The sequence below is a fragment of the Hemiscyllium ocellatum genome, chromosome 35 (assembly GCF_020745735.1).
Source record: "Hemiscyllium ocellatum isolate sHemOce1 chromosome 35, sHemOce1.pat.X.cur, whole genome shotgun sequence".
NCBI lineage: Eukaryota > Metazoa > Chordata > Chondrichthyes > Orectolobiformes > Hemiscylliidae > Hemiscyllium > Hemiscyllium ocellatum.
Genome location: NC_083435.1, coordinates 40,887,142 through 40,909,391, shown reverse-complemented (window position 1 = coordinate 40,909,391; position 22,250 = coordinate 40,887,142). Strand labels below are relative to the sequence as shown.

At 41.2% G+C, this 22,250-nt stretch overlaps 1 pseudogene; it reads right to left on the bottom strand.

The window, feature by feature from the left end:
- Nucleotides 1-22,250, bottom strand: part of LOC132832649 (zinc finger protein 850-like) — a 37,858-nt pseudogene that overhangs the window by 2,781 nt on the left and 12,827 nt on the right.

Genomic DNA, 22,250 nt, shown 5'->3' with positions numbered 1-22,250 from the left:
CAGATGATGGCCCAACCTTCTGTGTTGAACAATGCTACACCAGGACTGAATGCCTTCGCACAGTTTTGCAGCTGTTCCTTGGGTGATGGTCAGCATCTATCTACGGTGTCTATCCTCTGTATTCTCTGGTGTTGTACTGCAATCGTTCTGTAAAACAGGAAAGTAAAACATGTTTCCTCCAACTCCTTCTACTCCTTTACTCGAGGGAATTATTCCTTAGTAAATATTTTAAAAATTTCTTCATTGGATACAATTTTCTGTGTAAATTGTCATTTGTTCCCATCTCTAATTGCTCTGAAGAGGAGATGCTAAGCCACTTCATCAACCACTGCTGTCCATGGTGGTGTAGGGACATCCAAAGCACTGTTAGGAATGGAGTTAAAGGATTTTGAACTGGTGGCAGCGTAACAATGGCAATACAGTTTCAAGACAGGCTGTGGGCTTTGAAGAGCAATTGGCAAATGGTGGTGTTCCTTTGCATTTACAAACAAGAACTAGGAGCTAAGCTATTCAGCCCCCTAATCTAACAAGTGCAGTAATTTCTGGACTACTTCTGGTTAGTGAGAATAGGAGGATTTGGCAGATGAATGCGTGGCTTGACAGTTGGTGCAGGGGGCAGGGATTCAGATTCTTTGATCATTAGGATTTCTTCTGGGGTAGAAGTTACCAAAAGAAGAGGGAGGGATGCACCTGACCTGGAGGGAGAGCCAATAACCTGGCAAGGAGATTCGCTAGAGGGTTTAAACTAGTCTGGCAAGGGCGTGTGATCCAAAGCAGTAGTGAGACAAAAGAGAAGGATGAGGACAGTAAAGGCGGTGTTGGTAATCCCAGTACCAAACAGGACAAATAAGAGCACTGCAGGGAGCAAGGGAAGTCTGAGTTAAACTGCATTTATTTCAATGCAAGAGGCCTGACAGGCAAAGCAAATTAACTCAGGGCATGAATGGGTACACGGACTGTGATACTATAGCTATTACAAAAACATGGCTGGGGGAGAGACAGGATCGGCAGCTCAATGTCTCAAGGTACAGATGCTATAGGAAGGACAGAAGAGGAGTCAAGCAAGGAGGGGGGAGTTGCAATTTTGATTTGGGAGGACGTCACGGTACTGAAAGCAGACATTCTAGAGAGTTCGTTCACTGAGTCTAACTGGGTAGAATGGAGAAATAAAAAGGGGGAGATTATTTTGATAGTATTGTACAAGAAGCCCTCTAGTAGTCAGCAGGAGATTGAGGAGCAAATATGTAAACAGATCACAGATAGCTGCAAGAATAATAGGGTCTAAATAATAAGTGATTGTAACTTTCCGAACATCAACTGAGATTGTCATAATGTTAAGGGCTTGGATGGAGAGAAATTTGTTAAGTAGGTCAGGAAAAATTTTTCATGCAGTAAGTAGATGGCTCTACTAGAGAAGGGACAAAACTTGACCTCCTCTTGGGAAATAAGGCAGGGCAAGCGACCAAAGTGTTAGTGGGGGAGCACTTTGGGACCAGTGACCATAATTCCATTACAGTACTTTTAAAATAGCTATAAAAAAGGATATGTCTGGTTCACAAGTTAGAGTGAAATTGGAGCAAGGCTAGTTTGATAGTCTTAGACAGGAAATTTCAAGAATTGATTCAGGGAAGCTGTTTGTAGGCAAAGGGATGTCTGGTAAGTGGGAGGCTTACAAAGTGAGTTCATGAGGCTTCAGGGCCAGAATGTTCCTGTTAGAGCAAAGGGTAAGGCTTGCAGGAGTAGGGAACTCTGGATGATTAGAGTTATTGAGTCCTGGTCTTGAAAAAGAAGAAGGCATGTGACATGTAAAGGCAGCTGGGATCAAGGGATCCTTGAGAAGTACAGAGAATGTTGGAGTACATTGAGAGAAATCAGGAGGGCTAAAAGAGGACATGAGCTGGCTTTGGAAGATAAGATAAAGGAGGATCCAAAGAGATTCTACAAGTACATGAAGGGCAAAAGAGTAGCTATGGAGAGAACACGACCTATTAAAGATCGACAAGGTTATCAATGTGTGGAGCCACAAGAGATGGGTGAGATCCTAAATTAATATTTCTTGTCAGTATTTACCGTCTTAAGGTGATGTCTTAAAAAAGTCCACATTACAGAAGAGGTGGTACTGGAAGTCTTAAAACATATTAAGCCAGATAAATCCCCGGACCATGGGAGTCTAGGGAGGAAATTGGGAGGCCCCTAGTGGAGACATTTACATTATCAATAGCCACAGGCGCTTGGAGACTGGGGTTGGCTAATGTTATGCCCTTATTTAAGAAAGGCTGCAGAGAAGTGTCTGGCAACTACAGACTGGTGAGCTTAATGTCCATAGTGGGTAAGTTGTTAGAGGAGATTCTGAGATACAGGATCTACAAGTATTTGGAGAGATAATGACTCATTTGGCATAGTCAGCATGGCTTTGTGCATGGGAAATCATGTTTCACGAATTTGATTAAGTTTTTGAAGGACTGACCAAGAGAGTAGATAAGGGCAGTATGATGATGTTGCTTACATGGACTTTAGCAAGGCCTTTGACAAGGTACCGCATGGTATGTTGTTGAGTCAGCTTAAATCTCATGGGATCTAGGGAGAGCTAGCCAACTGGATACAAAATTGGCTTGATGGCAGAAGGTGTTGGTAGAGTGTTTTTTTTCAGACTGTGACCAGCAGTGTTCCACAGGGATTGGTGCTGGGTCCACTCTCATTCATCATTTATATAAATAATTTGGAGGAGAATTTAGGAGGTATAGTTAGTAAGTTTGCAGGTGACACCAAGATTCGCGGTATAGTGGACAGCGAAGAAAGTTATCTGGGAATGCAGTAATATCTTGATCAATTGGGCCAGTGATCTGAGGAATAGCAGATGGAACTTGATTTAGATGTTGTATTTTGCTAAGGCAAGACTTACACAGTCAATGGTAGGACCCTTGCAGCATTACAGAACAAACAGATCTGTGGATTCAGGTTCATAGCTCCTTAAAAATAGAGTCATAGCTAGACAGGGTAATGAAGGCAGCTTTCAGCATGCTTGCTCTCATCAGTCAGAGCACTGAGTCCAGGAGTTGGGATGTCTTGATGCAGCTATAAAAGACATTGGAGTACAGCGTGTAGTTCTGGTTGCCCCACTATAGAAAGGATCTTATTAAACTAGAAGATTTACTAGGATGCTACCTGAACTGGAAGGTTTGAGTTATAAGGAGAGTTTGTATATGCTGGTACTTTTTTTCCTGGAGCATGGGAAAATGAGGGGTGATGTTATAGAAGTCTATAAAATCATGAGAAGCATTGATAAGGTAGATAGCCACAAGTGTTTCCCCATGGTAGGAGTCTAAAACTAGAGGGCTTAAGTTTAAGGTGAGTAGGGAGAGATATAAAAGGGCACACAGGGCAATTTTTTCACACAGAGGGTGATGAGTGTCTGGAATGGGCTGCCAGAGGTAGTCGTAGACAAGATTATAATTTTATCATTTAAGAAACATTTGGACAGGTACAAGAATGGGATAGGTATGGAGGGATATGGACCAAACACAGGCAAATGGGACTAGTTTGAATTGTGAAAACTGGGAGGCATGGACAAGTTGGGACAAAGGGCTTGTTTCCATGCTGTCCACCTCTATGACTAATCTGCCGTAGTAGTCAATATGTTCTTGATTGTTCTGACTTTGGCCTAAACTCCATATCCCAACCAATCATTGCTATTCCTTGTCCTTCTAAGTCAGAGAATTCATAGGTTTATAAGGTATTTTCGAAGCAGTGTGGTAGTGGTGTAAGAACTGAATGTTCAAGGTAGTGGATAGAATGCCAGTTGTGACAATACTATGGCTTTAAGAGGTGTATTTTAACCAGGCTATTTTTTAAGAGACGTAATAAGCTGTCTATTTGAATCCAATAAAGTAAATAGCTTGTGATACCTTGTTTTATTTTAAGTTGGAACAATTGAAGCAGTCTCAATGGATGGAGTCAAGCTCCCACAGAACCAAGATTTCTTTTAGTTTTTGCTTTCAGCAGTTGCTGGGTCTTGATGTGGAATATGGAAACTCGTTTACTCTCTCCGTAATATTTAAAAGCTGGAGTTTTCTTCTTGCTGCTGGAATTGCATGTGCGACAATCTATTTCACTGAATTTGCCTTTGCCAAGGGTGTGTTTATGGGATGTTACAATATTGGAGCAGTTAATTAGTAGTAGTTAATATATATTGTTTTGTTAAGCAATTTGATAGTTCCAGTAAAGCCAATTCTTTAATTTAATTTCTTTTTGTCTGTATTTTACTTATAGTATATGAAGTGTGTTCGTTTGAAGCCTGGTAATTTGACCAATCAAATTGCATCCAGAACACAAGATCTTACACTTACCTTTCACATAAGAAGCAAATAGGGTCTAGACTATCTTCTGAATATATTTTGAGGGGGCTAAGTCTTGTCCATAACACAACTAAGCAGATTTCTTTGTCCTGGACAGTGTTGAGTTTTCTATGGATTGACGTAGCGGCGCCCATCCTAGCACATCATGCTCAACGTCACCGACATTTCCCCATTCTCTTCTCCACCATCCACAATTCATTCGCCAATTAGCAGTACCCAGGATAATAAATCAACTCCAAACATAAACAGAGAACTCAGTAAGAAAAATCAGTAAGAATCCTCACTCTGCACATCTCCGATAATTACATCTCACCTTCTCATATTCAAGAATGAGCCATCCACAAAACCTAGCTGGAAATCAGAGGGAAATGCTTCCAATAAACACACTCAATATTAAACACACAGCTCCATTCAAACAGTTCAGCACAAAGCACCGGGTAAACAGCTCTCTCAGCTGAATCTTCTCACACAGCATAAGGGACACTTGCACCCCTGACTGCGCACAGGATAGTCAGACTGCCTGAAGATTGGTGTGGATATTATGGGATACAATTTGTATAAACGCTGCTGTTCACTCACCATCTCCTCACTTGGTTTTCAGTCCCTATAGGAAGTGAACCAGCTCTGGAAGAGAAAGATGAGACAATGGGCAGAGTGGGTGGGCTCTCTGATTGACGTCTCTCACAGTCAATCCAAATATTTCTGGTGTAACGCCAGTTTCCAGAAGTGTTCGGAACTGACCAGAGAAATGGAGGTGACTTTGAGCAGCAGATCAGGTGGATATTTAAACTTGACATTGTCCCACCTGAATAAATCCTCACTTGCTGCAGCTGTTGTCTCAGTTCCCTTGGTAAATGCTTGACAGAGATTTCTAATGTGAGAATATCGTTCTTCATCTTCAGAAGATTTCAAACTGATAACATTAGTGTGGGATGGGTTTAACAGCAAGTCAGAAGAGAGGTAAATCCTCAACAGTCAAGACAGTGTTGCTGTGCCATAATGGGATTAGCTGAGAACAGGGAAGCGAGTTTTGAGATTTCTTTTGCGAAGAAGGAAACACAGGAGGGAGGACATAGGAGCAGAGAGATGACGAGAAAAGGAGATTGAGCCAATGCTTGAAAAGCAATGTTCCTCAGGGAGTGACACTGATTTGTGGAATGATTGTACTCTGGGAACAGCACATTGCTCAGCGAGTAATATGATGCCTAGAGGAGACTCTTTAGTTAGGAAATAACTCTGACTTGGAGATTGGCTCCAGTGACAATGCTGTCACTTTAAAAAGGTTGTTCTGTCCTTGTTCTTTCGAAGAGAGGCCGTCAAGGCAGGGATACTGAAGCGTCTAGTTTAACAATGGAAGGGAAGTGGTCAGTTCTCCCAGTTCAGGTTTTTTCTAGCTTGTATTAGCTGGGGCAGTCACAAGATGTAAGAGTCTAAAGGAGTTGCAAACTTCAGCAACAAATTCTTTTGAATTTCTTCTGAATTTCTCTGGAAGAAGGTCCCCCCTGCCTGTAAGAATCTGTGATTGAATTTACCCCTTTCCCAAAGGCTGTGTTTAAGGGATGTTCCTATATTGGAATAGTTAATTAGTTAATTTCTGTATCAAGTCAGTTAAGTTTTCCAATTGTTAAGTTATTCTAAATTCCGGTTTCTTTTGTTCATGCTTCAACTGTAGTGTTTAACTAAATAATTTTGTTTGAAGCCAAGTAGTTTGACCAGTTGCATCACGCTTGGAATAGCCACTTCACATTCACCTTTACAATAAGAAAAAGTTCAGGTCTAGGCTACCTGCTTAAAATAGTTTGAGGGTGTCTAGCCTGGTCCATAACACTCCAGGGTGACCAATTTTGAGACAATAAAATGACAGGTATTTACGCTGTTGACCCATTGAATTCGGGAGTAGGGGATAGGGTCATTGCTGCTGTGATTACGAGGAAAGTGCTGTGGTGGGGGAGGCTCAGAACGGATGTGGGTAGTTAGTGATAGTCAGAGCTTGTTTCTGATGAAACTGTAGTTCTATCATTGCACACTTGGAAATATGCTTTTTGGTCCTCATTAAGCTATTTAAATAAAGAGCACCACACCAACGTGGGGATGTGACCTTCTCCTCATCAAATGCTGCCAGGATGAGCTCAGAAAAGATTAATCTGTCAGCACAGGGTATACAGGTAGACAAATCTTCATTAACTATCAACTCCATAAGGATAGAAAAGTCATAATCTACATGGCAGTCACTCTCCAGACAATATATTGATTCTGACTGGGGAATGAGACTGTAAAGCAGGGAGTGGCAATTGGAATCAGGGAGTAACTCCCTGCACAAGGCATTACCAATACTTAAGGAGTGACTGTGACTTGGACATTGACCTCATGGCAAAAACGTCTGAGGAAATCACATCAAAATAAAAAGTTCTGCAGATGATAGGATGCCAGCTTCATGGAGTTTCTCTTACAACCTCTCCCCTTTTCAGTCAAGTCATTGCCATTCACCCCTGGACAAATCAGAAAATTAGCCCTGAAGCAATAGCAAGCAGAAAGCTTCATGAGGGACACAAATGATTTGAGAATTGTACCAAGGAACAGTACAACTTAGATCTCCAATATTAACTGGCTTAAGGAGTAAATCGAGGCCAGAATCTTCAGCACCATTTAGGAGATGTATTCAAACTGGGAGCCTCAAACCTTTATACTTTCACTCCATAGTCATCAGAAAACAATCTGTGACCAGTCACAGAAAACAACTGTAGAAAGTAATCACAGGTTTTCCATTTAACCATGTTGTTGGGAGCCAAGTTCAGATGATAAACACTGACGTGAAACCTGCAATTACAATGATACAACATCGCTGAAGCTCCAGATTACTGCCCACAAACCTTAATAAATCAATGAATTGATACAGTTTCAACCAGATTATGTTATTTGAGTCTATAAATATCCATCATAGCCATATCGATTGTTAAATGCATAGAATATCTATCAAGATCCCTGCAAATCCATTGCTGTTCCACTTCTGCATGAGGCATTGTAAACTGTCATAAATGTCCACTGCTTTTTGTCATTTATATAAATGATTTGGATGTGAACATAGGTTAGTATAAAGTTTGCAGGTGACACCAAATATTGGAGGTGCAATGGACAGCAAAGAAGGTTACCTCATAATACAACAGGATCTTGATCAGATGGGCCAATGTGTCGAGGAGTGGCAGATGGAGTTTAATTTAGATAAATGTGAGGTGCTGCATTTTGGAAACGCAAATCAGAGCAGGACTTATACACTTATTGGTAAGGTCTGAGGGAGTATGTTGAACAAAGACACCCTGGAGTGCAAGTTTATAGTTCCTTGAAAGTGGATTCGCAGGTGGATAGGGAAGATGTTTGGTATGCTCGAGGTCATATTTTAGCTGTACAGAACATTGGATAGACCATTTTTGGAATACAGTGTTCAATTCTGGTCTCCCTGCTATAGGAAGGATGTTGTGAAACTTGAACGGGTTCAGAAAAGATTTACAGGGATGTAGCCAAGGTTTGAGGGTTTGAACTTTAGGGATGCTGCATGACCTGCTGCGTTTTTCCAGCAACACATTTTCAGCTCTGATCTCCAGCATCTTCATTCCTCACTTTCTCCTAGGAGAGGCTGAATAGGCTGGGGCAAGGGACCTAAGGGGCAACTTCTTCACACAGAGGGTGGTGTGTGAATGGAATGAGCTGCCAAAGACTGGTACAATTACGATAGTTAAAAGACATCTGGATGGGTATCTGAATAGAAGGCTTTTGAGGAATATGGTCCAAATGCTGGCAAATAGGACTAGATCAATTTAGGACATCTGGTTGGCATGGATGAGTTGGACATGTGGGTCTGTTACTGTGCTGTGCATCTCTGTGATTCTATGAATACATTATTACAAATAACTGAAATTCTTGCCAGAATTACTGGTTTTGTAATAAATATTGACCACATTTCATTCCCAAACTTAATTTGATATTGGACATCTTTTCAATGCCTTGATTGGTTCATCTTTCAGTACCCAGATTGGATAATCATTTGAACACATTTTCATGAAATCAGTGGAGTAATGAAGGATCAAAACAAATTACTGACTTGAACAAAGCATATCAGTTCAGGAAATCAGCTCAGAGAAAACAATCATTCTGAAGGGTCATAAAGTTTAGTGCTGAAGAAGCACAGCAGGTCAGGCAGCATCTGAGGAGCAGGAGAATTGATGTTTCCTGATGAAGGGCTTATGCCCAAAATGTCAACTCTCCTGCTCCTCGGTTGCTGTCTGACCTGCTGTGCGTTTCCAGCGCCAAACTTTTTGACTCATGGAGAACTATTGTTGTGTATTATTCACATTCTGTTATTTTTAACGTGAATAGTTATTTTTGGCCTCTGATTTTGGTCAGGATTGATGTCCACTTTTATGTTTAAGGTTTAACTCATGATGAGTTTTTGTGAATTAGTTTTAACAAATTTACTCTCAATTCTAATGACAGAATAAAATTTGCCAATCTCTTCTGATCTAGCATCTCAATTTACTATGCATTGAAGAACTTAGTTGAACATGTCCTCTAATCTACTGCACTTAGTGACCCCTATACATCGCACCCAGTGACCCCTATATATTGTGCCCACTCCGACAGTTGATATACTGTGACTCCTGTAGATCACCCTCTTTGACTTAAAACCATCCAAAGTCTCTCCTATGGAATACCCAGATGCCTCCTATAGATAACTCTGAGAGATCACTCCTTGCCATTGGCAGAAGTTTGGTATGCTTTCCTTTATTGGTCAGAGTATTGAGTACAGGAGTTGGGAGGTCATGTTGTGGCTGTACAGGACATTGATTAGGCCACTGTTGGAATATTGTGTGCCATTCTGGTCTTCTTCCTATGGGAAAGATGCTATGAAACTTGAAAGGATTTAGAAAAGATTTACAAGGATATTTCCAGGGTTGGAGGATCTGAGCTACAGGGAGAGGCTGAACAGGCTGGGGCTGTTTTCCCTGGAGTGTCGGAGGCTAAGGGGTGACCTTATTACAGAATTATGAAGGGTATGGATAGGATAAATAGACAAAGTCTTTTCCCTGGGGTCAGGGAGTCCAGAACTAGAGGGAATAGGTTTAGGGTGAGAAGGGAAAGATATAAAAGAGACCTAAAGGGCAACTTTTTCACGCAGAGGGTGGTACGGATCTCCAGTATCTGCAGTCCTCACTTTCTCCTAATCTTTCTCTACGAACTGTGTAAGAGTGTAAGTATTGTCCACAACTCTGAGATGTAAAATCCAGAATTGGGTACACTCCTTCCTACTATGCTCTGTACCTGGTGACCAAACCAACCAGGGATTCAGGTCCAAGTCCGCAACTCGAACCCTTCACCTTGCTGCTAAAATTACTGAGAAAGGACACATTGACCATAAAGGAGAAGAAAGTGAGGACTGCAGATGGTGGAGATCAGAGTCCAGAGTGTGGTGCTGGAAAAGCACAGCAGGTCAGGCAACATCCAAGGAGCAGGAAAATAGATGTGTCCTGATGAAGGGCTTGTATGCCTGAAACGTCAATTCTCCTGCTCCTTGGATGCCGCCTGACTTGCTGCGCTTTTCCAGCACTACACTCTCGAAATTGACCATAAAACCTCATCAACGGATTACTGGTTTTTAATGAGCTACTAACATGGAGATGTAATTTATCTGGTGGGACAAAAATTAATGTTGACTATGTATGAATAAGAGCCGTGTCAATAACTTGCACATTACAGTGATCATTAGAGCAGATCTCACAGAGTATTGGTCAAGAAAAAGCCATTCAGCAGAATGTGGCTGCACCAGTTCTTCAAATGAGCATCATAAACTTGCGTTAATCTCTCACATTTATTCCATACCCTTGCATGTTATTTTTATGCACATAATCATCCAATGCCCTCTTGAATACCTCTATTGAATTTACCTCCCACCAAACTGACAGGCAGTGTTTCTCATTCCAGGAGCCATTCATGTAAATCACTTCTGCGCTCTCTCCAGTGAGTTCACATCCATTCTACAATGTGCAAACCACAACTATATACATTATTTCAGTTGAGGTCTAAATAGTATCTTCTACAAGTTCAACATTACCTCCTTGCTTTTATAGGGATATTACATGTTCTGCAGCAATCCAACCACATTCAATGATCTATCCACATAAACATCCAGATCCTGGTGTTCTTGCATGCCCTTTGAAATACAACATAAAACAGGGGTTACGATTCTATGTTCTTCCCAATCAAAGTGCACAACTTCACACTCCTCTGCTTTGGAACTCCAGAGTCACCCACCCATTAACCTGTCTATGTCGTTTTGGAATTCTACACTGTCTACCTGATAGAGTGAATTTATATTTTTAACCTGATAGGGTTATACAAAGATTTTCAGATTAGAGAAAACAACAGACGTTAAACATCTTAGAAATGAGTCTAAGAATCAGCAGGAATGTAAGCAACAATAGAAGGCAATATAACAAAATGAGTAAAGGGGAAGCAGCCACTGAAACTACAATATCGAAAATAAGATATAACCACCTGATGAAGGAGCAGTGCTCCGAAAGCTAGCGCTTCCAAATAAACCTGTTGGACTATAACGTGGTGTTGTGTGATTTTTAACTAAAATAAAATGAAATGCGTCCTGACTGGGTGAAGAAGATGTTAACAACATTAATCAATTATCTAGAATGGATAGTTGTGATTCTTTTTATGTTTGTATGAAGCAATACTGGAAGTTGAATAATGAGCTGATGTGACCAAATGAGTGCTCTTAGATTTCCCCCGCGCCTTCAGAGTTTTACATCAGTTTAATTGAGTTGGAGCTCTCCCAGCATCGCTTCAATAAAATAATCGTTAACCTGTACTCTATCTCTAGTAATTAATTAATAGAAGTAGCCACAACACTTCTCACACATTACAATTCTTCCAAGTTTTGCTTCATCACCAAACTGAATTAAATTGTAACCTGCACACCAGGATCCAGCTCAGTAATATAGCATGTGGGATATAGGTAAATAATTACTAACTTTAGAGTATAATTGTGGATAATTGGGTACTAACTTTAGTGCATAATTATTCTAGCAAATAATTTCTTTCATCATGATAGTTTAAATAATTTACAGTCTCAGCAAAATAGCTGAGAGAACTGAAACGCATAAACTAGACGAGAAAAGACACATTGTTAAAATGTATATTCAGGAATGGAATGTACCTATGAACAATGGAAGATGTTACAAGCAAACAGATAAAGTGAAAAGAACATCAAGATCCAAGTTTAGCAAAATCTTCCTTATGTCACCAATTTGGAGAAGTGGGGAAGTAATAAGAGCGGAGCGCAGCTGGGTAGTGGCAGAACACAATAAGGGAGATTGATAGGGTATGAAGACCTATGAGGTAAACGGGAAGTACCAAAAATTAAAACTGTATAAATTGTAAAGCAATCCCTGAATGTGTGTACCCACTGGTCACCCCTTCTTGCAAGGAGGTTTCAATAAAATTCGCTTCAGATTTTGACTCGGACTGAAATTTATTATACTGAGTTTTATTTCTCACAATTTGGGGGCTTCGTCCGGGATGTCTTTCATCACCAGCAGGGTAAAGCACCGTCAACGGCTGGGAAAACGCGTCCCGTTCTTTTTAGAACAGTCCCGTGTTCCTCAGCGGTGGGATCCCACCTCTGGTTGACTGATCGAGATCTGATGAGAGTCTATCTGAACCAGGCGAAAGGTTTAAGTAGGCACAGGGAGCCAGGCAACTCTGTGCACAGACCAAGGTAAGAAAATTGACTTTTAAGTACTGCCTTGGTGGCCGGGATTGAGTTCTAGTCGTTAATAAGGGACTAACGAAGGAACTCAATATGCGTAAGGAAAAAGCCTCCGGAAAAAGAAAATGGAAACAGAGGCGGGGTCCCTGACAACATACCTCCAGAAAGTCCGTTGGGCAGGATGTTGTGGAATTGGAAAAATAATATTTGTACATGGGAAAAAGATAGGAAAAAGATGATTAAATATTGTTGCTTTGTATGCACAGAGGAATCCATTCTTCAGCCTGCCGTCTTCTGGCCAAAGTACGGGTCGTACGAAGACTGGGTTTGTAAATATTTGAATTTATGTGTCAATGGAAAACAGCCTTACAGTCAGGAGGAATCAGATTATGCTTCGTGTCAGAAGTAGCTGAAGGGCTGAGGGTACACTTCGTAACTAAATCATGGCCAAACATCCAGAAAAAAAATTCAAATGCTAGGGGAGTCATTGCAGGAAGCTCAAAGTGTCTGTGTGTGTCTGTGTGTGTGTGTGAGAGAGAGACAGACAGAGAGACAGAAAAGAGCTGTACAGCTAACAGAAAGTTTTACCCTTTGTGATTCGGTTTGAATGCACAATTGTTTGTTGGTGATTGAATGTTTGTGCATTGTTCCCTGGATCTCAAGATGTTTTGAATCTGCTTTCTATTATGGAAATTTTAACATGATTTCTTTTAACGTTAAGGATTTTACAGATTATGACATAAAATGTTAACTCCTGCTCTTTTTACAGGTCATGACTGCCTTACTATCAGTTTCTAACTAATCTCTTTTATCCTTACATAAAAGCAATTTATGGAGGACAGTTGAAGTCTCAGTTGAACATTAGATTGTAATAAATCAAAAAGAAATCCTATGGTTAATATTGATGACCTTGGATTTGGCCATTATTCATGCATTAGAAGTTTATTTTAACTTGAATAGACAAATCCTTTTTAAGGCAGCTCTGGTTATTTCACGACCTAATTGAGCAATGACTGGTCAGGACTACTTAAGAAAACTAATTTTGGATTTAAATCAAAGGACTAAAACCGGGTAATTATAGTGGATTTCAAAGTTGGGAGCTGTATGTATTTTACATTTTAAATATTAAACACTGAATATATGAATTTATAATATATAAATATATATTTACAAATAAGAGTCCGAAATGTATTGTTAGGAACAGGCTTTAAAGTTAGACAAGCATAAATTGATAAATTGTATTTGAGATTACAAGGAGAAAGAGGCTCCTGGTATTTGAGGTTACAGGGAGCAAGAAATATTGCAATATTTCTTTAAAAAAATCAAGGTCTAAACAAAACATTGGGTGATGAGGAACAGCCATGAGGTGGCCCTAAAGCTGTTCAATTGGTTAAATGGGCTCAGCAATTGATCTGGCAACGTAACATGAAAAACAGAAACGAAAGGCAAAAATAATGATAGCCACGGTTGATGAGATAATGAAGAAAAGGACAAACCTAAGAGGAGAAGGAAATCAGAATGGTGGCGGGCAGCATGTTGAAAATAAGGGAAATAGGGGAGGAGATGTTGACAAGAACAAGGATCAAAGTGGAAATCCCCACAGGTGGGACATTATTACTGTGGAATGACAGGTCACTTTAAGAGAGAGCGTCCAGATCTGAAAAAGGAAGCAAAGGCAGTACTGTTTATGAACCTTGATGAAGAATAGGGGTGTCAGGGGTTCCTGCCCCCAGGGACCCACAAGGAACCCTTGATAAATTTAAAGGTGGGACCTTACAAAGAGGACATAGTTTTCCTGGTCGATACGGGGGTAGCAAGGTCATTCTTAAATTTTAAGCCGAAGGGAGCAGGAGCAAAAGAGTTAATTGGATTATGGCGACAGTTTTGAGATGAGAGGCACGAAGAATCAGTTTTGCGCTCATGATAAGATACTGCCACTAAATTGGGGGTTGAATTAGCTGCAAATGGTGCTATGAAATCTGTTGAGGTTCTTAAAAATGAATGTGCTCAAGTAAAACAATTACAGAAACAGAATGAGAAGTCACAAGTGATTGGTAAACAAACAGAACTGCGCAATTACAGTTTTTAAAATGTTTTTGTCACTTGTTGCGTTTTCACCCTGAATTATATAACATATATAATTAATAATTAATCTTTATAATAAATCAATTGTGTTAGCCTGAATCAATATTAATTGACAGGATTCCTTCACGCATTCTCAGTGACCTGTCATATTGATTCATGGTTAATTTAAAACATGACTGCATTAATTCATTTTAAATTAAAGAATGGAAAGCTACATTACTAGCCAGAGTGCGTGCAGGCAGTGGCAGCAACAGCCTTATAGGTAGAAAAGAGTCGAAAATTTACTTTTGGGGAAGCCTTAAATAGTCAGCATCCCACATCAGGTACAGAACAAATTGCACAGAAAGCAGGACGATGGCTCAAAGACTCTAGGATCTTGAAATATGAGACAGTCTTAATAGAGCAGGATGATCTTGTGTTAGTCACAGACAGTTGTTTGAAGCCAGCTGCATTTCTGTGGCGGGGAGAGGGGGTAAAAGGCACAGTGGAGATGCTGTAGTAGATGGTATAGAGGGAAGCGTTATTGAGGCTGTAAGACCGCCCAATGACTGGTCAGCCCAAACTTGTGAATTCTATGCCCTAGAAAGAGCTCTCAGAAACTTAGAAGACAAAGAAGGAACGATATATACGACTCCAAATATGCGTTTGGAGTGGTACATACATTTTGAAAAATTTGGCAAGAGAGAGGACTGATAAATAGCAGAGGAAATGAACTAGCACATGAGGAATTGATAAAACAAATGCTGGAATCTTTGTTACTCCCGAGAGAAATATCGATAGTTCATATAAACGGACATCAGAAGGGGAATGACCCGGAAACAAGGGGAAATAAATTGGCCGATGAGATAGCTAAAGAAGCGACCCTAAATCCACAAGGAGCAGTGATACACTCCCTAATATCTGCAATTCCCGATCTTCAGGGTACCCTGTTGTTTACTGCAAAGGAGGAAAAGGAACTAAAAGATTTAGGAGCTGCAAAGACAGCGGATGGGTGCTGGATGTTACCCAATGGGAGGGAAATGCTGAATAAAATGATGATGCAAGAAATTATGGCTGTCTTACACCAGGGGAGTGCAAGCAATTTGTGATTTAGTCTTAAGAAAATATGGATGCAAAGGGATATATACGATAGCCAACCAGATATGCGAGGGATGTATAACGTGTAAAAAAAAAAGGTGTTAAGGAAACGAGTCCTAGGAGGGAGAGAACCTGGGCTAAGACCATTTCAGAGCATTTGAGTAGATTATACCTAATTACCCCGAGTGGGAAGACTGAGGTATATGCTGGTAATGGTTGATCACCTAACTGGATGGGTGGAAGCATACCCTTTAGCCACTGCCACTGCAAGTGGGGTGTCCAAGATAATACCTGAACAATTAATCTCTAGATACGGTATAGTGGAATGCATAGATTCAGATCAGGGAACTCATATTACCTCCAAGGTACACCAGGGGGTAATGGAGGGATTAGGAATCTCCTGGGAGTTCCACACTCCTTGGCATTTCGTCAGGAAAGGTTGAGAGAATGAACCAGACACTCAAGAAGCAGTTATCTAAATTAGTAGTAGAAATCAGACTCTCTTGGCCTAAGTGTTTACCTATAGCCCTTTTGCGAGTGTGAACGGCCCAAGGAAAGATATGGGGCTATTGTTTGACCTGTCCTACCTGGGAACAAAAGGGGAACTGCTGACCTTGGAGACTAAAGATCTGTTCTTGAAGAAGTATATACTGGGCTTGTCCTTCTCTTTGTCTTTCCTCAGAAAACAGAGTTCGCTGGCATAGACTCCATCCCCTGAATTCACCGTCCATCCGCTCCGACCGGGGGATTGGGTCCTTGTCAAATAGTGGACTGAGGCCAAATTCCATCAGACTGGGAGGGGCTGGACCAAGCACTCCTAACCACTGAAACAGCAATAAGAATGGCAGAGAAAGGCTGGACTCACTACACTCGGATCAAAGGGCCAGTGGACTCTCCAGTTGAGACAGAAGTCTGAACAGCTGAATTGACAAAAGAACCACTTAAACTTAAGTTGAAAAGACTTTAAATAACTGACTATACGGTAGTGGCGTGAGTGCGGGATAGTTTCTGTAATACTGTATGCGAAGTCTCTCCTGATTATATGGTAGCAGCGTAAGCGCGGGATAGTTTCTGCAGTACTGTATGTTAAGTCTCTCGGTACTTCCATACCACTACAGAATGGGAAAAATGTTTAGGTACATTATATTAGCTTTTCTAGTCTTAGGACTCTGTCAGATTATGGTGATGTTGTTGTATTCAGTGATAACGGTTCCTGAAAGTACAAATCCACAAGTCATAGAAACAGATACCTGTAGCCTGGTGGATTGTGGAGATGTAATAAATCAAAGGCAATACAGTAAGTCAGAGATACATCTTAGATTTCATGGAAGAATTCCAGAAGGGGGGGGGGGGCGGTGGCTGTGGCATGGGATAAGACTAGCGGGAAGAAAATGTCCCAGAGAGAAAAGTCTAAGAGATATCTTCGGAATAAAGAATGTAAAGAATGGTGGAGGCAGGAAGGCCTCAGAGATGACCCCTTGATTAATCCACTTGTTACAGTACACTGAGACCCCTTCCGGTCAGCTCTTCACTGTCCCGATAAAAAGTGTAACCCAATATATTTAATAATAAAGCAGTTTTAGGGGGAGAAACCTATCAGGTCCAATTAAACCAAATCCTTGGGATAGAGATGAAAGCAGATGGGAAGAATTTCCTGGAATGTTGTTTTAAAATACAGGTGAAAGACAGAACCCGAGTAGGAGAAAGGAATAGTAAAATCCCTTAGTCTAACCCTAAGGTGATAAAGATTGTAGAGGTAAAAGACTTAAAGACGACCATTGAAGTAAAAACGCGATATGAGTGTACAAATGCCTGGGTTGAATGGGTAAAGTACACTGTGAAAAGTTTGAATAAAAGCAATTGTTATGCATGTGCCTCTGGGAGACCAATGGCCCAAGTAGTCCCCTTTCCGCTCGGGGGGAAGCGAAACAGGAGGAGCATGACATGCATGATAGCCCTGTATCAGGATGAGACTGCATTGAGTAATAAAGGTTGTATGTCCTTCTATTAAAGTTCCCTCCTCTAAAGAAGGAAGGCTTGGAAATGCCCCCCCATGTTTTCGGCCGTGGTCGGAAATCACACATTGGCGAGGAACACATCGGTCCAGATACTTGAGGGAGCTGAAATCATGTACCGAGATTGAGTGCGTGACGGAAAAGGAAGGGAGCTACTCAGCATTAAGGATTCCCTAGCGGATCTGTGGTGGTACTGCGGAGAGAAAATATAGAGACCCATCCTACCTCCAGATTGGAGGGGCATGTGTGCAATTGTACAATTGGCAATTCCGTTCACCCTGGCGTTTGAAAAGAAAGAGATAGCAAAGGAAGGGGAACGAAGTAAGAGATCACTATTGGGTACTTCGTTTGATGATCAGGTATATCTAGACTCTATAGGAGTCCCAAGAGGGATACCTGATGAGTTCAAGGCTCGTAACCAGATCACGGCAGGCTTTGAATCAGCTCTCTTTTGGTGGGTAACAGTTAACAAAAATGTGGATTGGATAAATTATATTTTCTATAAACAGCAAAGGTTTATCAATCACACTAGAGATGCAATTAAAGGAATAGCCGAACAACTTGATGCAACCAGCCGAATGGCATAGGAGAATAGAATGGCCCTAGATATGATCCTAGCAGAAAAAGAGGGAGCGTGTGTAATGTTAGGAGGAAGCTGTTGTACCTTTATTCCAAATAACACAACCCCACATGGGTCTATTACTCAAGCCCTGCAAGGTCTAACAACACGAGCCGAAGAACTAGCTGAAAATTCAGGAATCAGCACATCATTCACTGGGTGACTAGAATGGTGGTTTGGAAAATGGAAGGGTGTGGTGGTTTCAGTCCTTACCTCTTTGATCGTAGTGGTGGGAGTACTAATCACACGAGGATGCTGTATTGTACCCGGCACATGGGGGTTAATTCTAAGGTTGATTGAAACAACTTTAGCCACACAAATGCCTTTAAAGAACAATCCGGGGGAAGGGCTCTACCTGTTGAACAATGAGGGAATAAGTGACCCCGGGAAGAATTCCAGAATGGATGAAATTTCGGGAAAAATGTTGGTCAGTTTGGAAGCAACATATATAAAAAAATGCAGAGGATAACAAAAGATAATAAAAAGAAAGGGGGGAAATTGTGGGATATAGGTAAAACAGCGTTACTCCTGCAAGTATAATTGAGTTCAAAGTTTGTGAGAAGATTTGTAGCTCGGGTGCTCGTTGTTGTGGTTCTGTTCACTGAGCTGGGAATTTGTGTTGCAGGCGTTTCATCCCCTGTCTAGGTGACATCCTCAGTGCTTGGGACCCTCCTGTGAAGCGCTTCTGTGTTGTTTCCTCCAGCATTTATAGTGGGTTGTCTCTGCCGCTTCCGGTTGTCAGTTCCAGCTGTCCGTTACAGTGGTCGGTATATTGGGTCCAGGTCGGTGTGTTTGTTGATAGAATCTGTGGATGAGTACCATGCCTTTAGGAATTCCCTGGCTGTTCTCTGTTTGGCTGGTCCTATAATAGTAGTGTTGTCCCAGTCAAACTCATGTTGCCTGTCATCTGCGTGTGTGGCTATTAAGGATAGCTGGTTGTGCGGTATAATTGAGTACTAACTTTAGTGTATAATTGTGCGATATAGGTAAATAATTACTAACTTTAGTGTATAATTGTGGATAATTGGGTACTAACTTTAGTGCATAATTATTCTAGCAAATAATTTCTTTCATCATCATAGTTTAAATAATTTACAGTCTCAGCAAAATAGCTGAGAGAGCTAAAACGCATAAACTAGACAAGAAAAGACACATTGTTAAAATGTATATTTAGGAATGGAAAGTACCTATGAACAATGGAAGATGTTACAAGCAAACAGATAAAGTGAACATCAAGATCCAAGTTTAGTAAAATCTCCTTACAGAGCACTTACAGAGGTGAGGGTCGCCAACTTGGAGAAGGGGGTAAGTAATAAGGATGGAGCGCAGCTGGGTAGTGGCAGAACACATGGGGGGGGGGGGTTGATGGGGTATGAAGACCTATGAGGTAAATGGGGAGTACAAAATATAAACTGTATAAATTGTAAAGCAATCCCTGAATGTGTGTGCCCACTGGTCACCCCTTCTTGCAAGAAGATTTCAATAAAATTCGCTGCTTCAGATTTTGACTCAGACTGAAAGTTATTATACTGTGAGTTTTATTTCTCACATAGCAGGAAAAGCAAAACCTAATATCAATCCCTGGGGAACACTCTACAAACCTTCCTTCGGCTTAAAACATGTTTATTGACCGTTAATCTCTTTTTTTAAATAACTCAGCCAATTTGGTCTCGGCGTTGTTACTGTTCCTTGGACACCAAGACCAATAACTTACCTCACAAGTTGTCCCACGTACAGAACTAAAACATTCAAATCCTTATTGACAAAATGTTCCTGTAATTAATGTTAGAATGTTTCATTTTGGGACAGTAATATCTATAACAGAACAACAGATGTCAACATTAATCAGGTCTGTCTAAATCTTGTGAAACCCAACATCTCCAGCGATATATCGGACATTTCAGAGAGAAAAAAAAACTCACATTTGATGAGAGAATGTTGGAGAGATTTTCTCTGGAAGTGCCTTCCTGTGTTTGACGAAGGGAGGGACAGACCATCTCCTCAAACGTGACTGAATTACAGCCCCAAGCCCAGAAAGCTCCCCCTTCACTGAGGTTGTTTAAAACCCCCTCAGGGACTCAGCTCAACTCATCCAAACCGCTCACAACCCCGCTCCGAACTACATTACCCATGATGCATGTGGGCAACGTGTCCGGGCAGAAAAGGTCTGCAATATGGAATCAGGGGAAAACTGCCCGCGGTGCCTGATGGGAATTGTAGTTCCTATCCACACAGCGACGGTTGGCACCCGAACGTTCGGCAGTTTAAATTTGAAAGCGCGTGAGCTCGAGCGGCTTCACGAAGACGCCGCTGGAAACGGATGCGCGCCCCTGCAAATAGGATTCTTTTTAATGGAAGGTTCCGCTTCCTATGAACTTGAAATTATAAACCCACTAATCGAGACAGTATCCCAGCTCACAGTTACATTGATTATTATATTGCATAGAAGGAGGAACTGAAATAAATCAGCATTAATACGTAAATGATGCTAGGGAGATTCACGGGATATAAGGCCGATAAGTCTCCAGGATCCGATAATGCAATATCTCCAAATGTGCAGATGACACAAAGCTTGGTGGTTGGGTGAACTGTGAGAAGAATACAGAGATGCTTCATTGTGACAAGTTGAATGAGTAGGTAAAATGCATGACAGATGAAATATAATGTGGTCATCCAATTTGAAAGCAAAAACAGGAAGGCAGATTATGATCTGACAGTAGATAGCAAAAAGGAAAGGCGCAATGAGACCTGGCTGCCCTTGTACACTTTCACAGAAAATATGCATACAGGTGCAGCAGGTGGTGAAAAAGGCAAACTATGTTGGTCTTCACAGTGAGAAGATTTGAGTACAGAAGCAGGAATGTCTTGCTGCAATTGTAGATTGATTTTGTAAGATCACGCATGGAGTACTGCGTACAGCTTTAAAAGGATGTTCTGGCAAGGGAGGAAGTGCAACGAAGATTTACCAGACTGATTCCTAGAATGGCAAGACTGATGTATGAAGAGAGTCGAGAGTGTGGTGCTGGAAAAGCACAGCAGGTCAGGCAGCATCTGAGCACCAGGTGAATCGATGTTTTGGGCATAGGCCCTTCATCAGGAATTCCCGATGCCCAAAACATCAAATCTCCTGTTCCTCAGATGCTGCCTGGTCTGCTGTACTTTTCCAGCGCCACACTCTTGACTCTGATCTCCAGCACCTGCAGTCCTCACTTTCTCCTAGTTGATTCCCTCATGATATATGAAGAGAGACTGGATTGGTTAAGACTATTTTCACAGGTATTCAGAAGAATGGTGGGGGGATCTCAAAGATACCTGTAAAATTCCAGCAAGACCATAACAAAGTAAATGTAGAAGGATTACCAATGACCGGGAGCTCAGAACCAGGGGTCACAATTTAAGGATGTGGACTAGGACATTGAGGAGTAAGATGATGAAAAATTCTTCATCCTGAGAGTGGTGAGCCTGCAGAATTCTCTGCCATAATATCATTAAGGCCAAAACATTGAATTTTTCTTAAAAAGGAGTGAAATATACTTCTTAGAGCAAAAGGGATCAAAAGATATGGGAAGAAAGCAGGAACAGGCTACTGAATTGGATGATCAGCCATGACCATATTGAGGCTTAAGGGGCTGAATGGTGCACTCCTGTTGCTATGTGAAAGGGAAGATAATGGATCCTCTCTGCTATGATAAAAAGAAGACAAGACTGTTGTGTATATCTGTGGTTGGGAGAAGACAAATCGAGATCAGATATAATGTGGTAAGATTCTGAAGTTATGGACCTCGAGGCTGAAGTGGAAAATGAGGTGTTGTGCTTCAATGGAACATTACAGCAGGCACAGGACAAAAATGATTCTTGAGCGCAAGATGGTTTATTGAAATGGTAGGTAGCTGGGAAGCTAGGGTCATTCTTACACATGGAGTGAAGTTGTTCAACAAAGTGGTCATTTGGTCTGTGTTTGATCTCACTAATGTAAAGGACAGCACATTAGGAGCAACAAATATAGTAAAATAGTTTGAAGGAAGTACAGGAGACAACAACACAATAATCCTGGGACTACAGTCACTTTACCTTTACCTTATTCAGTGTACATCAAACACTGAATCGAACAAAATAACAAAACAGTTGAAAAAGACTCATGCCATTTCCCAGAACACAAAATAAATCTTGGAAGAGTATAATTATCACACCATTATTACATCAAAGGCCTGATGGGCTGAGGGAACACATGTCTGTAGAGACTTACCCTCAACTTCCTCACCATATTTAGAATAGTAGTCCTCCCAGCCAGGACAGTACAAACATTCCCCATGGTACTAGTCAAACCC